At 39.0% G+C, this 16,060-nt stretch overlaps 1 protein-coding gene across 4 annotated transcripts in view; it reads right to left on the bottom strand.

The window, feature by feature from the left end:
• Positions 1-16,060, bottom strand: part of CORO2B (coronin 2B) — a 272,236-nt gene that overhangs the window by 170,986 nt on the left and 85,190 nt on the right. The window lies entirely within an intron of this gene.

The following is a 16,060-nucleotide window of genomic DNA, read 5'->3' as shown; positions in this document are numbered from 1 at the left end:
GTCAGTAAGTCATTTATTAAGTGCCTACTATGTGCCAGGCACTGTGCTAATAAGCACTGGGAATACAAAGGAAGGAAAAAGAGTGTCTGCTCTCAAGAAGCTCACAGTCTAATGGAGGATATGCAAACAAATGTATAGACTAGATATAGATAGGATAAAGGGGCAGCTAGAATAGTGGATGGAGCATTAGGCCTGGAACTGGGAAGACCTGGGTTCAAATCTGCCTTAGATACATCCTACCTGTGTGATACTGGGCAAGTCACTTAACCCTGTCTGCTTACCCCTTGCTCTTCTGTCTTAGAATTGTTACTAAGGCAGAAAGTTTTAATCCATATCCTTCTTGCCTTATGTGACCTTGAACAAGTCACTCCCCTTCTCTAGGATTTGGATTTCTTCTTAAAAAGAGAATTAGATGGGTGCAGCTAGGTGGCTCAATGGATTGAGCCAGGACTAGAGGTCATAGGTTCAAATCTGACCTCAGATACTTCCTAGCTATGTGACCCTGAGCAAGTCATTTAAACCCCTATTGCCTAGCCCTTATTGCTCTTCTGCCTTGGAAGCAATACTTAGTATTGATTCTAAGACAGAAAGTAAAGGTTTTTTCTTGGGGGGGGGGGTGTAAAATTTTCAAAATAGCTATTAAGTGTCTGAGGCAAGATTTGAACCCAGAAGGAGGGGTCTTCCTGACTTCTGGCCTGGCACTTTATCCACCTGACCTCAGTGTTTGCCTGTTCTTTGCTGAAAGGCCTCTAGTAAGGAGGAAACGGATTCTACTCTGGGCTCATTTTCATTGTTAGAAAGTTTTTCCTTACATCAAGCTTTAATTTTCCTTTGGGTACTTTTTACCCATTGCTTCTAGTTCTTTCTGTCCCCTTGAGCCAAGCAGAACAAAGTTAATTTCTCTTCTTCATGATAGAGTCCTTCAAATACTTGCAAACAGTTATCATATCCAGCCCACCAGATTTTTTTTTTCATTCTTCAGACTGATCATTCCTAGCTACTTCATTGGATCATCTTCTGGCTCAAACTGGCGGCTCTCCTCCAGATAACTGCCAGCTTATCGGTGTCCTTTATAAAATACAGGATCCAATCCTACAGATGTGGTCTAGCCAAAGCAATGTCACAGAGCTATTGCCTTTCTAGTCCCAGACACTCTGCCTACTTCAATGGTACTGTAGAAGCCCTCCTTGCTTTTTTATCTTCCCCTTCTCTCTGGAGTGTAGCTGAGTGTGTACATATGGCCAAACCCACAGGAGAAGGAAGTTGGGGGCAAAGACTAAGAGGGGAATATGCCTAACATAGAGCATGAAAAGGGCAGATAGATGGTGCAATGGATAGAGCTCTGACAAGCCTGAAGTTAGGAAGAACTGAATTCAAATCCGACTTCAGATGCTTATCCAGGCAGGTCATTTAACACCATTTGCCTCAGTATCCTCATCTGTCAGATGAGTTGGAAAAGGAAATAGCAAACCACTCCAGTATCTTTGCCAAGAAAACCCCAATGGGGACATGTCTGAAAATAACTGAAGAACAAGGTATAGAAATCTCAGACAAAGCCACCGAAAAAGGACCTTTCAAGGAAAAAAAAAGAAAAAGTCAAGGAAAGAAAATGGATATTGACAGAAGGGGACCGCCAGCTTCTATCCCTGAAGCTGCATTTCTATGATGACTCTAAAAGGAAATCTGTGCCCCTTGGGCAAGAGCAGATTAGAGGTAAGTGAATATGAATGTATGAAGCAGTGAAAGGCTGGAGACATGACAAGAGCAGAGTGACCACAGTTGGGAAGAGACAGAATAATCACCCAGAGGAGGAATCTGTAGCTGCTCCAAATTGCCAGTGGGGGCTCTGAGCTACCCTGGAGGGGGTTTGAATCTGAACACTTGAACTGGATTTCCTTAAGCCTCTAGGTTTCTAGAGCAAACAAAGGAAAGTTTAGGATCAGAAAGTGTTTCCTAAAATTCCTAGATTTCTTGGTTTACCTGAAATCAGGTTTTGGGGGCTTTAAAGGAGCTCTGAGTAGAAAGGAGATGCTTATAGAGGTTGGTTAAGATAGTTGATCTTATTTCATTTCTTCTTGTTCTAAGTATAGAACTCTATAGTTACATCATGTTTATGTGTTTGAACTTAGTTGAAATGTTTCACTGGCTAAGAAGAGGGTGGAACTTTTAGTGGCTAGAGTATGAGACAAAGTCTGATTGGATACATTGACATTAACCCTTAGATGAACAAAATTTGTATTGCTGCACATACAAAAAAGGGGAACAAGTAGGGGGAAAGAGAAACAGACCCTAGACTATCTTTTGGTATTGGGAAGAAGGAAGGAAGAGAAGAAAGAAGGAAGGAAGGAAGGAAGGAAGGAAGGAAGGAAGGAAGGAAGGAAGGAAGGAAGGAAGGAAGGAAGGAAGGAAGAGAATAAGGAAGGAAGGAAGGAAGGAAGGAAATAAGCATTTATTAACTACCTACTATGTGTCAGGTACTGTGCTAAGCATTTTACAAATAATGTCTCACTTAATCCTCACAAAAACTCTGAGAAGCAGGTGCTATTAACATATCAGTGTAGAACATAACTGCTTAGAATGAAAAATGACTAAATTTACTTGAACCCTTACTACTAAATAGGGTTGAGCACTTGTCCAGCAGTACTTCCTACTGGTTAGACAACATGAGTGTTATTTCACACTGCTGATGTCTATTGAACTTTGATCTACTAAAACCCCAAAGAGAACTTCAATTTAGCCTTACCTTCCCCATTTTGTACATCTGATGTTGATTTGTTTTTTCACCTAGGATTTTAGTTTTGCCTGTCAAGAGGCAGTTACTTGGCATGGTGGATATAGCACAGGGCCTGGAGTCAAACAGGCTTGAATTCAAATATGTTCTCAGATTCTAACTAGCCATGTGACCTTGAACAAGTCACTTAGCCTCTCTCTGCCTCAGACTCCTCAACTATAAAATGGGATAATAATAGCACCTATTTCCCAAGGTTATTGTGAGAAACAAATGAGATAATATTTGCAAAATGTTTAGCCCAGCACCAGGTACATGGTACTTTAAAATGTTTGCTTTCTCCCTCCCCAGATCTTTTTAACTCCTGTGCCCTTTGTGTACAAGCACTTCTTTCATCTTTGTGTTATCTACAGATTCGATGTGTGTACCATCAATACCATCATCCAAATCATAGTGCAACAGCTTTCTGTGCTTGGGGATACTAAACTGAAAACCTCTGTCAAAGTTAATATTGAAGTATTAATTATTAATTTTTTAAGGCTGGCCATTCAATTGGCTAATTGTACTCTGGTCTCACCCAAATTTTGGTCTTTTCCATAAGCACAAATGATAAATTTTGTCAAATGCTTTGTTAAATCTAAGTAATTTGTAGCCATTGAATACCTTTTAAACTATGTTTAAAAAAAAAGGAAAAAGGAAATGCCATTAGTCTGGCATGACCTATTGTGAACTACTCCTTCCTTTATTCAGTGCTCAGTAACCATCCCTTTAATGACAAAAACTGGAATTTTTCCAGTAACCAAAGTCAAGTCCACTGGCCCAGCTCATCTCATAGCTATCACCTGATGACTCTCAAATATCAATTTCCTTGTTACCTGTGATAAAACACCCAGAGGAGGTAGATTTTTGTAGTGGAAAGGAAACTAGAAAACTTGAATTGGAGGTCGGCTTCAAACATATTAGCCATGAATCATCTTGGACAAGTCATTTCTTATTTCAGATTCTTTATCTCCTTATATGGAAATGGACCGGGGGCGGAGGGGGGGGGGGAGAGGCAGCTAGGTGGCTCAGTGGATTAAGAGCCAGGCCTAGAGATGGGAGGTCCTGGGTTCAAATTTGACATCAGACCTTTCCCAGCTGTATGACTCTGGGCAAGTCACTTAACCCCCATTTCCTAGCCTTTACAGCTCTTCTGCCTTGGAACCAATACACAGTATTGATTCTAAGAGGAAAGGCAAGGATTTAAAAAAAGAAAAAAGAAAATGGACATATCTACATCAATGGATTGCTGTAAAGAAATCACTTAGTAAGACTTAAAGTTCTAAAGAAACATGAGCTATTATTATTGTTGTTCTCATCTGACAATAAGCTAACATCCAATACTGACTCAAATAGGACTAGTGTCCCATAAGAGGCTAAACCACCCTGTCTTCCATGGAATGTAAACTGTTGAACACATTAGGGCAAACAGGTGAGGTGAGATCATGGAATCCAGGTTGTATTCCAACCTCCAAATAACACTTTTTTTTTTGGTCTATTTGTTTCACATAGAACATAGACTGTTAGCTATTTCCTTGGCCTCAATCCTAGTAGATGGCAACCTGCTATTAGACATAAGTTGTAACGTATGCTAAAGTTTATGAATGGGAAAGTTTATTTTTTTAAGATTTCTCCATTTCATATTTATTGCATTCCTACTTTGTGTGAGACCTAGAATTACACATTTTAGGGTATACAAAAGGACTTTGCTAAAGTTATATGATTACTGAGGCAGTATAGAAGCTTGGGACTCAGGAAGACCTGAGCTCAGTCTTGCCACAATGAGTGAATACCTTTAAGGTTAATAACCTACATCATAGGGTTGTTATGAGGCTCAGAGGAAAAGATAATGCATAAAGCATTTTGAAGATCTTCGAGATAAGTCAGATATTGTGGAATATTAAAGCTGGAAAGCACTTCAGGCATCCAAATAACAACTTCATTTAATTTTATTCTTAAACCCTTACCTTCTTCCTTAGAATCAATATGATGTATTGGTTCCAAGGCAGAAGAGGGATAAGGGCTAGGCAGTGGGGGTTAAGTGACTTGCCCAGGGTCACACAGCTGGGAAGTGTCTGAGTCTAGATTTGAACCTATGATCTCCAGTCTCTAGACCTGGCTTTCAAACCACTGAGTTACCCAGCTGCCCCCAACAACTTCATTTTAAAGGTAAGGCCCACACAGATCTAGAATTGGTAAGGACCATATAGATCATACAGTCCAGAGGTTTGTGAACTTTTCTTTTTAATTTTTATTATACTGGTAATCATATTTATTTTTTTGTAATGATATTTCAATATAATTGATTTCTTCTATATAATTGATTTCTTCTATAATCCTGTGTATTTAATTTTATGTACTTAAAAATGTTATACCAAGGGGTTCGTAGGTTTTAGTAGACTCCCAAAGGAGGCTATGACACAAAAAAGGTTAAAAATTTCTTATATTACAGAAAAGGAAATTGAGATTCAAAGCTATATTGTTTGTTGTATAATTATGTAATATGACATATTATTTATAATTAAAACATTAACCCTAAAAATCAGATAAGAACTACATTTTAATCTGGTGTAGAGGCTTTGTTGCCAGCACATCTGACCCCTCAAGGGAGGTCATATATATACCACACAAGTCAGCCATTAATCCCATGCTGACTATTGTTACTCTACTGTTCTCTCCTAAGAAGGTTGGCACTGTCTCTGACTTCTGTCTCTTGTGTACCCCACAACATCTCCCATAGAGTAGGCATTGAGAGTAAATACCAATGTCTACCAGAAACAGAGGACTCATAAATTAGTCCAAAGCCCTGCTTCTTCCAATTTACAATCAGTTCCAAAGACATGATTTTCTCAAAATCACATAGCTAGTGAGCAGAAAAAAGTAGGATTAGGACCCAAATCTCCTAACTATTCTTTCCAGTGGCTACTCAGGACCATTCGACATGCATAATAATACTATTATATATGCCTAGTCATGTATGACTTACATTCACACATATACCTACACATCATAGCCTGCCCCCACATACACACACATTCTCTCCTGGAAAATATGTGAGTCAATGGTTGTCTATTCAATCCAGAAGTTGGGTTCCATTCCATTCCAGCTCTGACTACATCTCGTTCTTAACGTCATTCACTGAGTGTAAGAACTGTCTGAGAAATCGCCTCTCTCTGCCAGCTCTGATCCAGTGACCCATTTTCCCCCCTTTTCACATGGGCCTACCATTTTATCTTCCCATCATCTTTATTTTTTTTAAGTGACTTCTTATATAAGACCTCCCTGCTCCCCACCCTCACCATCCCCAAGGCAATGAGGTCTCCAGACATGCTGGAAATGTTTATAGTAGTAAAATAATTTTGAATATTGAGCGATGATCTCATGAGCCCAAACAGAGCAGTAACACAGAACATTAAAGAATCAAGGAAAACATCTGGGCTCCTGTCAGGAAGTAATAACTTTCCAGAAATTTATATAGGCTGTAATAAGCAATATAATATTAACAATGGCTCCCAACAAATTTTTTCTTCACCCCAGCTGACTTAATTCTGATATATTTTGTAGATAAGTCATATAAAATTAGCTACTATTATGATATTATATGCACATCATATTTCCTATGTTCATGATAACCAAATGGAACTAAGCTGGGACCAGGAATCAAGAACCCTGAGTTCTAAGTCTTGGCTCTGGCTCTGATTGTCTGGGCACTTTGGACTAATCACATAATCTTTCCGGACCTCAGTCTCCTCATCTATAAGACAGAGATGACAAAATACCTATAGTACCTACTTCAAGGAGTTATTTTGAGGTTCAAATGAATTAAGATATCTAAAGTTCTAGGCAAAATTTAAAATGACACATAAGTGTCAGCTAAGGTGGTATAGTGGAATGACGGAATGATGGGGGGGGGGGGTGCACTCAAGGCTAGGAATAACTTGGAGTTCAAAGCCAGCTTCTGTATTGTGTTATCAATCATAAACAAATCCTTTAACTTCTCACTGGCCCCAAACAGTTCTTGAAGATGATACAATAGAAATGAGATGGCAACCACAGACCTGAAAAGAGAGAGATAGAGATGCATTTAGACATACACAGAGACAGAGAAAGAGAGGTGAAGCAATAGTTGTTGTCTTATAGAATAGTTGGGAAAATAGTGACTTTGGAGTCAAACCACCTGGATTCGAATCCCACTCTGCTACTGTATAACGTTACTACTGGTGTTTAAGCATTTCACTTTCAGCTCTCAAAATGAGCCTTATCTATAAAATGAGGAGGTTGGATTAGATTATCTCTAACTTTCCTTCCAGCTCTTAGCCTGTAAAATTGTTGAATGGAGTTCATAAATTCTAGCTTGCTTGTTTCACAGGATTTCTGGGAATATCAAGTGATATAATAAAAGGTAAAGTACTTTGAATGTTATCAAGTAATATAAAAAATGAAAGACTATATCCTAGGGGGCAGCTAAGTGTCTTAGTGATTAGAGAGTCAGGTCTGGAGATGGGAGGTCCTCGATTCAAATCTAGCCTCAGATACTTCCTAGCCATATGACTCTGGGCAAGTCACTTAAACCCTATTGCCTAGTCCTTATTGCTCCTCTGTCTTGGAACCAATACCCAGTATTGATTCTCAGACAGAAGATAAAGTTTTTAAAAAAATAAAAATAGCCAATGATCTCAATTGCCAAATGTGATGGTCTTATTTTTCAGCCCTCATTGTTCTTGACCCTGCTGCATTTGATACTGTTAAACACTCTCTTCTCCTAGGATACCCTCTCTTCTCTGAATTTTAATGATTTTGCTCCCTTTTCATTCCCATCTCTCTCAGGTACTTCATCAGTTCCTATGGGTTTAATTATTATTTCTATACATATAACTCAAGGGTCTATATATCCAGTCCTAGTTACTCCCCTGAGCTGCTGTGGCACACCATCAAATTCCTATGGGACATTTCTAAATGGCTGTTTGACCTAAAGATCTCTTATACGCAATAGAGCCAAAGCAGAACACATTGACTCTCCCTCGAGCCCCACCAAGAAAAAGACCCCATCCCTTCCTAAACTTCCCTGTCTCTCTCCAAGGCACTATGATTATTGGCTGAACAAGTGATGGTATGTGACTATGATGGAATACTGTTGTGGTATAGGAAATGATGATAGGAATGGTTTTGGGAAAAAAACTAAGAAGACATATGAACTGATTCAAAGTGCAGTGAACAAAACTAGGAGAACAATCTGCACCTTAATGCAATAATGTAAAAATAACTGTGATTGATATTTGTGGCCAATATACAACTACAAAAGATTCATCATGTAAAACGTTATCCACCTCTAGTTAGAAAACCAGTGTTCTCTCAGAGTATAGACTGAAACACACTTTTGTTTCCTTTCTCTAATTTCCCTTGTGAGTTTTTAAAAATTATAGCTAAGGTGGAAATATGTCTTACATGACTTCATATGTATAAAGGGCATCATAGGTCTTGCCTTCTCAGTGGGTGGGGAGAGGTTTGAAGGGAAAGACAGAAGGTGGAACTGAAAATAAAATAGATTATATTACCCAAAAAAGTATTACCATTCTTCCAGCCCCCTACATTCATAATCTTGTTATCCATTATGATTCCACATAGCCTATCAGTTGTCAAATCTTGCCATTTCCCATACACATCCCACATTCCCTCTCACATTTGAACCCTTCTCTCTATTCACATACTCATCACCTTGGCTTTGGTCTTCATCACCCTTTGCTAATTTGCTATGGCAATGGCTAGAGTAAACTAATTTGTCTCCTGGTCTCAAATCTCTCCAATTCATTCTCCATAATGATGTCAAAATGATTGCTCTGAGCCCTGCGCATGACATTCCCTAACTCAATAAACTCCAATGACTCATTACTGCCACTAGGGCAAAATACAAATCTTCTATTTGCTTTTTAAGGCCTTTCACAACCTGGCCTCAACCTATCTTTCTAGCCTCATTATATATTACTCCCCTTCCCACATTCTAGCCAACCAGCCTTCTCCCTAATCCTCAGATAAGACATTTCATTGCACATTCTGGTGCCTTTGCACTGACTATTCCACAGTTCTGGAAGCACTTTCCATCTCAGAAGATTCCTTTTTTTTTATCCTTATTTTACATTTTAGAATCAATACTAAATATTAGTTCCAAGGCAGAATAGCAGTAAGGGCTAGGCATTTGGGTTAAGTGACTTGCCCAGGGTCACACAGTCAGAAAGTACCTGAGACCACATTTGAATTCAGGACCTTCCATCTCTGGCCAGGCTCTCTAACCATTGAGCAACTTAACTACTCTACCTTATAGGATGCCTTCTGTAAGAAATGAAATAATATTTCTACCCAGATATATATTTTATAAAGTTTATTAGTGAGGGTAGACAACTATTCCTCTAAACTTCCTTGACACACTTCCATCTTTTATGATGTAGCTCAAGCACCATCTTTTACACAAAGCCTTTTCAGATTCCTCCCCAAATGCTAGTGTCCTCCCTCCCAAACAACTTTGTATTTAATGATTTTGCAATTATTCTGAATAGAGTTCTTCTGCATATATTTCTATCTATTGTATTTCCAGATCAATGTAATATGCCCCTTGAGAGAAGAAATTATTTCATTTCTTGGTATCAATATCCTCAGGATCTAGCATAGTGCCCTGACCATCTCCCATCATCTACTATATCTGCTTCCTTCCTTCACACACTTCCCATTCTTCTCTGACCTTTCTTCCTTTGATAGATGAGTCAAGGACTCAAAGCCAGAAACAAAGCTCAAAGCCCTGATGAACATCTCTCTAGGAAATACATAAATGGGGATTCAGGAGGAGGTGATACTAACCTTCTAAATCTTATACAAGCTGCCCTGGGATTTTCCCCCATTTTGTTCATTTGATGCTCTCTGATAAAGCCCTATACTTCATTTTCAGCTGCCTTTATCTGTTCATTTGAGCATTTGTGCCAGTGCTCAAAAGAACATACTAGGCAGAAGAAAATGTTTAGTCTATCTAGGTTTTGCTTCTGAGTAATTTATAGAACTATGAAAGGAGTAGAAAGAGTAATTCTAAAATGGAGATTCCAGAAAGGAGACAGGGCAGCTATGACGGTACATCCAAGAATGCACTGTTTAAGAATTGGGAACCTCCGGAGCATCACTACGGCCCCTGGAAAGCCCACAAAGAGAACGACAGTCCAGACATTATAAAAGAAGTCATTTCCCTTGGGATTGCAAGAGAAGAAGATATAGCTTCACAATCACTTGTTTAAACCAACAGAAAAGACCATCCATTTCAATCTGGTGATATAGAGACCAATAATCCAGAGGAAATTTAGTTAGAATCTTTAACCTTGAAATGGTGCCAAGTAACAACAGTGAAGAGCTATCTACTAATCAATCAATTAGCAAGTAAGCAGAGAAGGTAGTGTGACTAATGCAGCATTTTCCACCCCCCAAACTCCCCACCTTCTAATACAGGGCACCAAGCTATTGAACTTGCCCTTGGGTTTCAGCTTACCCCTGTGGCTGCTGCCAATTTCCCAGGGAATTCTGGTTCAAACAGCAGCTCAGACTAGTTTAGTCTCAATCAGTAAACAGAGCTGGGGTTCAGACCTTTGATGGTGACACTCTCCCCTCTCACCTCTGAGCCCCACCATATCAAATTCTCCTTCACAATGGCTGGGATTAAAATGGTTTCAGGAGGAGATGAAGTGAAGGGCAAGAAAGAGATAAGAAGAAATAGAAAAACCAAAAAGGAGATGTAGGACAATGAAATAGAGGAAAAAGAAGAGAGGAAAAGAAAAAAGGAGGGAGGAAAAGAAGGAGGGAAATAAGGAAGAGGAAAAAGCAGAAGAGAGGAAAATTCAGAGAATAAGCAGGAAGATGAAGAAGAGAGGTAAGGGAAAGAGAGGCAGGAATATGAAGATCAGGGAAGAGAAGAAAGAGAAGGAATAAAATAATGTTCCCAAAGAGGAAGGTCAAAAGAAAAATAAGATTCATTAGAATCCAATGACATTAAATCTAGGGAGTCAATTTCCCTCTCAGCTCTTTTCTTTTCTCTGATTGGATCCCTTAAAAAAAAAACTTTTTAAATTAAAAAAACTTACTTTAAAAATTATTTATTTATTACCAATTGCATGTAATAACATTTTCTGAAGTTATATGATCCAAATTGTCTCCCTCCCTTCTTCCCTCCCCCTTCCCAGAGCTGGCAAACAATTCAGCCTGGGTTATACATGTATTATCATGCAAAACATGTTTCCATAGTATTTATTTTTTAAGTGAATAAGCTTATAAAACCAGAACCCTAAAACATATACCTGAATAAACAAGAAAAAACCAGAGGCTTTCATCTGCATCCTGATTCCAACAGTTCTTTCTCTGGAGGTAGAAAGCATTCTGTCATAAGTCCCTCAGAATTGTCCCATATTGCTGAGAGTAGCTAAGTCTATCACATTTAATCACTCCACAATATTGCTGTTATTGTGTACAATTTTCTTCTGGTTCTTACTTCACTGTTTTATTTTTTTCCCAATTACAAGTTATGACAAATTTCCACACAAGTTTTCCTAAGTTACATGATCTAACTTATCTCCCTCTCTCCCTTCCCTTCCCCCTTCCTGTTCTGGTGGGGAATTTGGATTATGCATGTATTATTATGCAAAACATATTTCTATATTGTTCCTTTTTTAAAAGTGAGTGATCTTATAAAACCCAAATCCTAAAATATAAGCCCAAATAAATAAGTGAAAAATCATATATTTTCATCTGCATTTTGACTTTATTGAAGCCCTTTTCTTAGCTAGAATGTTTCACTTTTTTTTAAACCCTCACCTTCTATCTTGGAATCAATATTGTGTATTGGTTCCAAGGCAGGAGAGTGGTAAAGGCGAGGCCATGGGGGTTAAGTGACTAGCCCAGGGTCACATAGCTTGGAAGTGTGTTTTACTTTTAAATGAAGTTTTGTGTGTAATGGATGTACTCAAAAGGGTAATATAATGAAGACACTGCTGAAGATTCTACTGGTTATAAAACATAACAAATAAACTTCACTATTTTTTTAACGGCCTAAATGAAGAAATCTCTATATACGTGGACCAAGGAAATTATCAGGACCATTAATTATGATCTAAGCTAAGCTGAAGCACAAATGAGAACTGGGTCTGTAGCCTCTCAAAGCCAAGTGCTCTAAGCCTGAATCTGTCAGAAGCATCTACAGAAGAGAACACTCCACACTCATTTCCTGAGGCACTAGAATCCCACAGTACTTAAAATCTGTACCTTACAACCTAGCAATTTCCCCTTGTATTTCTCTCTAATTGTTTCATGTGAGTTATCAGTCATCTTTTAAATGAAACTATAAGCATCATAGTGATAGTCAGGATGGACAGTTTTAGGAAACCTGGTCCTGGTTTCAGAAAATCTGCATTTCCTATGTGCATGATTTAACCTTCTCCTAACCTTATTTTCCTTCAAGATTATAAATCCCAAGGCAGTAGGTTTGAATTTCTTGTCTCCTCTTTGACTCCCCAACAGAAGCCTGAAGCCTTTTTCCTCTGAATATGGGAAAAGTCTGCTTACTTTTTGCTTTTTAAAAAGTTGTCTTTGCTTAACTACTCTAAGCAATACAATGATCTGGGACAATTCTGAGGGACTTAAGAATGCCATCCACGTCCAGAGAAAGAATTGTTGGACTCAATGCAGATCCAAACATGCTATCTTTGAAATTAGTTTATTTATGGTTTTATTTGGGGGGGTTGGTTTTATATGAGGATTGTCTTATAATAATGACTGAGACAGAGAGAGACAGAGAGAGAAATTTGTTAAAAGAACTTAACTTGTGCCAGGCCCCATGCTAATCACTGGAGATAGAAAAAAATGCAAGCAAATAAGATAGTCCTTACCATCAAGGATATTACATTCAAATGAGGGAAAGACAATGTATAAAAGATAGCTAAGATAATAAGGAATTTCTCAAGAAATTGTGGTCCAGGATAAGGAGTCACTAATTGGGAGAGTGGATCTCAACATGTATTTATTTAACATTTGTACTAATGCATGATTGTCTCCTCAAGACTCTGTCCGAGGTTCTCTTCTTTTTAACTTCACACATATCTCCCTTCTTGAACTCTTTGGATTCCAGTGATTAAATTATTCTCTCTACACAGATGACTTCCAGATCTATATTCAGTCATCACCACTCTCCTGAATTCCAATTCTAGGTTACCAACTATCTGTTGGACCTCTCCAGCTGCATGTCCTATACTCACTTCAAGATGTCCAAATACAACTTTTCTCCTGCTAAACTCATCCCTCCCTCACACTTCTTCTGTCTCTGTTTATGGCATTAAGAGAGTGAGGCTGATGATGCCATAATATATCTTCTTCAAACTAAAGGACAAACAACACTAGTCACTTCTGAGATGCCCTAACCTGAAAAGTCAGCCTAGACTCTCCTCTCTCCCTCATCCTCCATATTTGATCAGTTGCCAAATCTTGATGATTCTGCCTACAATGAAATTGTATCTTTTTGAAGTGTTAAAATGTAAAGTATATATGTTATATACAATAGCAAAAAATAAACTACTTGAAGGCAAGAACAGCTTCATTATTTTCTCCACATCTCCAGTGCCTTGAACAAAATAGAAATTTAATAAATGTTTGATGATTGAATCATTTTTGAATTTCATTAAAATCTGAGAGAGGGGGCAGCTGGGTAGCTCAGTGGTTTGAGAGCCAGGCCTAGAGACGGGAGGTCCTAGGTTCAAATCTGGCCTCAGACACTTCCCAGTTGTGTGACCCTGGGCAAGTCACTTAACCTCCATTGCCCAGCCCTTACCACTCTTCTGTCTTGGAACCAATAAACGGTATTGATTCCAAGAGGGAAGGTAAGGGTTTAAAAAAAAAATCTCAGAGAGCTCTGTAAGAGATTTGAGGCAAAATATTATCATCAATTTAAGCAGGAAGACTCAAAACCCAAGTAAGCTGAGACTAATTTCTTTGTTTTCCAACAAGGCAGACTGATCATTCATTCATTGATTCAACAATTATTTACTTAATTGCTTAACGTGCTCAGCCCCCTGACAAGTGCAGTAGTGTGTGCCAAAAAAAAAAAAGGAAAAGATATAGTTGGTGCTTTTAAGGAGCTTGCAGCCTAGCTGTGGAGACAGGCCACATAGAATTTTGACCAATGATACAAGTCAGTATGTGTGATTAAGTGCTGAAATAAATGGTACAGAGTGTTGTCAGCATTAAGAAACCTCTTGGGGAGATCACTGTGGATTAGAGTTGTCAGGGAAGGCCAAATGGAAGAGATGGGACAAGAGAAGGGGAATCAATAAAATTGTTGAATTTCAGCTCTGTAAGGAACTTTATAGATCATCTAATGCAACCCTCTCATTTTACAAATAAGGAACCTGAGACTTAGAGAAGTAACTTGTTCAAGGTCATAACAGCTGATTGAATGGTCAAAGATGGAGTAACTGAACATGTATTGGGGAGAGAGGTAGACTTTATTTGTCTAGCAAACGTTGGTGTATTCAGTCAGTCACAAAGTGCCAAGAACTGACCATTATATTCTTTTATTAGTGAGATTGAAAAGTCATAGAATTGTAGATTTTAAGCTGAAAGGTACTTAATTGGGAAGGGAGGAGAGGACCAGTTAGAGAGAAGAGAGAGGACTGTTAAATTTTCAGTGGGAGCATTGATATTTCAGAAATTAGTAAAAGCTACAAATCAAGGCTCTAATTGTTTTGTTGATTAGCTAGACTTAAGAAAGTAATGGACAGGGGCAACTAGGTGGTTCAGTCAACTAAGAGCCAGGCCTGGAGATGGGAGATCCTAGATTCAAATGTGACCTCAGACACTTTCTAGCAGTGTGACACTGGACAAGTCTCTAAACCACAATTGTCTAGCCCTTATTGCTCCTCTCCCTGGGAACCTATATTTAGTATTTATTCCAAGATAGAAGATAAGGGACAGGCAGAGAGGAAGGAAAAGTTAATCATGCAAAAAGAAAGAATTAGTCATGCAAATTAAACTTTAAAGTGTGTACCAAATACATTTTTTTTCAGAGTCGGTTATTAAGCATGTATGTCCAAGCACATTTTTATGAGAGATCATCTAGTCCAAACCCTTCATTTTGAAGACAAAAAAATAAACCTAGAGAACAGAAGGCAGAAGGAACAGCTAGGTGGCTCAGTGGATTGAGTCTAGAGATTAGAGGACATGGATTCAAATCTGATCTCAGATACTTCCTAGCTGTGTGATCCTCGGCAAGTCACTTAAATCCCCATTGTCTAGCCTGTACCACTCTTTTGCCTTGGAACCAATACTTAGTATTGATCCTAAGACAGAAAATCAGGGTTTAAAAAAAGAGAAAGAGAGAAGTGAAAGGAACTGCCAGGGTCACACAGTGAGATTTCCAATCCAACACTCTTTATAGAACACCACATTGCCTCTCAACACACTCAATACCCCTTGCACCAGGAATCCTGCCAGTTAGCCTCCTTCCCTATTGCTGGGCTCAGTTGTAAAGGCCCTAAAGTCTGGTGCACAGCTCGTCCCACCCCATCCTCTCCAGGCTCCCCTCCTGCCTCATGAACATGGACACTGTGAAGAGCAGGGCCCCCCTATCCCCACCACACACAGAAGCTTTGTCCAAGAGGCTGATGCATAATACATTGGAGCCGGAACCTCCAGCCTCAGGCCCATCTTAGAAAACAGGCCCATCAGTAAGAAGTTGTGAGAGACACAGTTTTGGACACAATGGGGCTACAGTATGAGCCCAGTCCAGAAGGGATAAAGGGCCCATTAGGGCCAGGGGAACAGGCTTCCCTTCCCCCAAGCCACAGCTCTAGGGTAGTATATCTGTATGTGGTATAAAGAGTTGGATTCCATTTACTTTACAAAATATCTGCTACTGAGAAGGCCCCCTGCCCATCCCAAAGCTCCATGCAAAAAAAAAAAAGAGAGGGAAAAGGAATCATATAAAATCCTGAAATAAACCCTTTGACATAGACTCCTTTATCTCTTTGGGTCTTGAACTTTAGGAACACAGATTTAGATTTGGAAAGAATCTGAGGGATCATTAAGTCAAACTCCCTCTTTCTTGGATAAGAAAAGGCCCAGAGATAAAAAATAACTTTCCAAAGGTGACAGATAATAAGGAAAAGAGCTAGGTTTTGAACCTATGTCCTGATGCAAGATTCAGTGCTTTTTCCTATCCCTCTTGGCACGCTGTGATTTTTTTATCCTTTTCCTTTTCCATTTGCCTTTCTCACTCCTTGT

This window comes from Monodelphis domestica, chromosome 1 (genome assembly GCF_027887165.1).
Source record: "Monodelphis domestica isolate mMonDom1 chromosome 1, mMonDom1.pri, whole genome shotgun sequence".
Classification (NCBI taxonomy): Eukaryota; Metazoa; Chordata; class Mammalia; order Didelphimorphia; family Didelphidae; genus Monodelphis; species Monodelphis domestica.
This window is presented reverse-complemented; position numbering and strand designations above follow the sequence as displayed.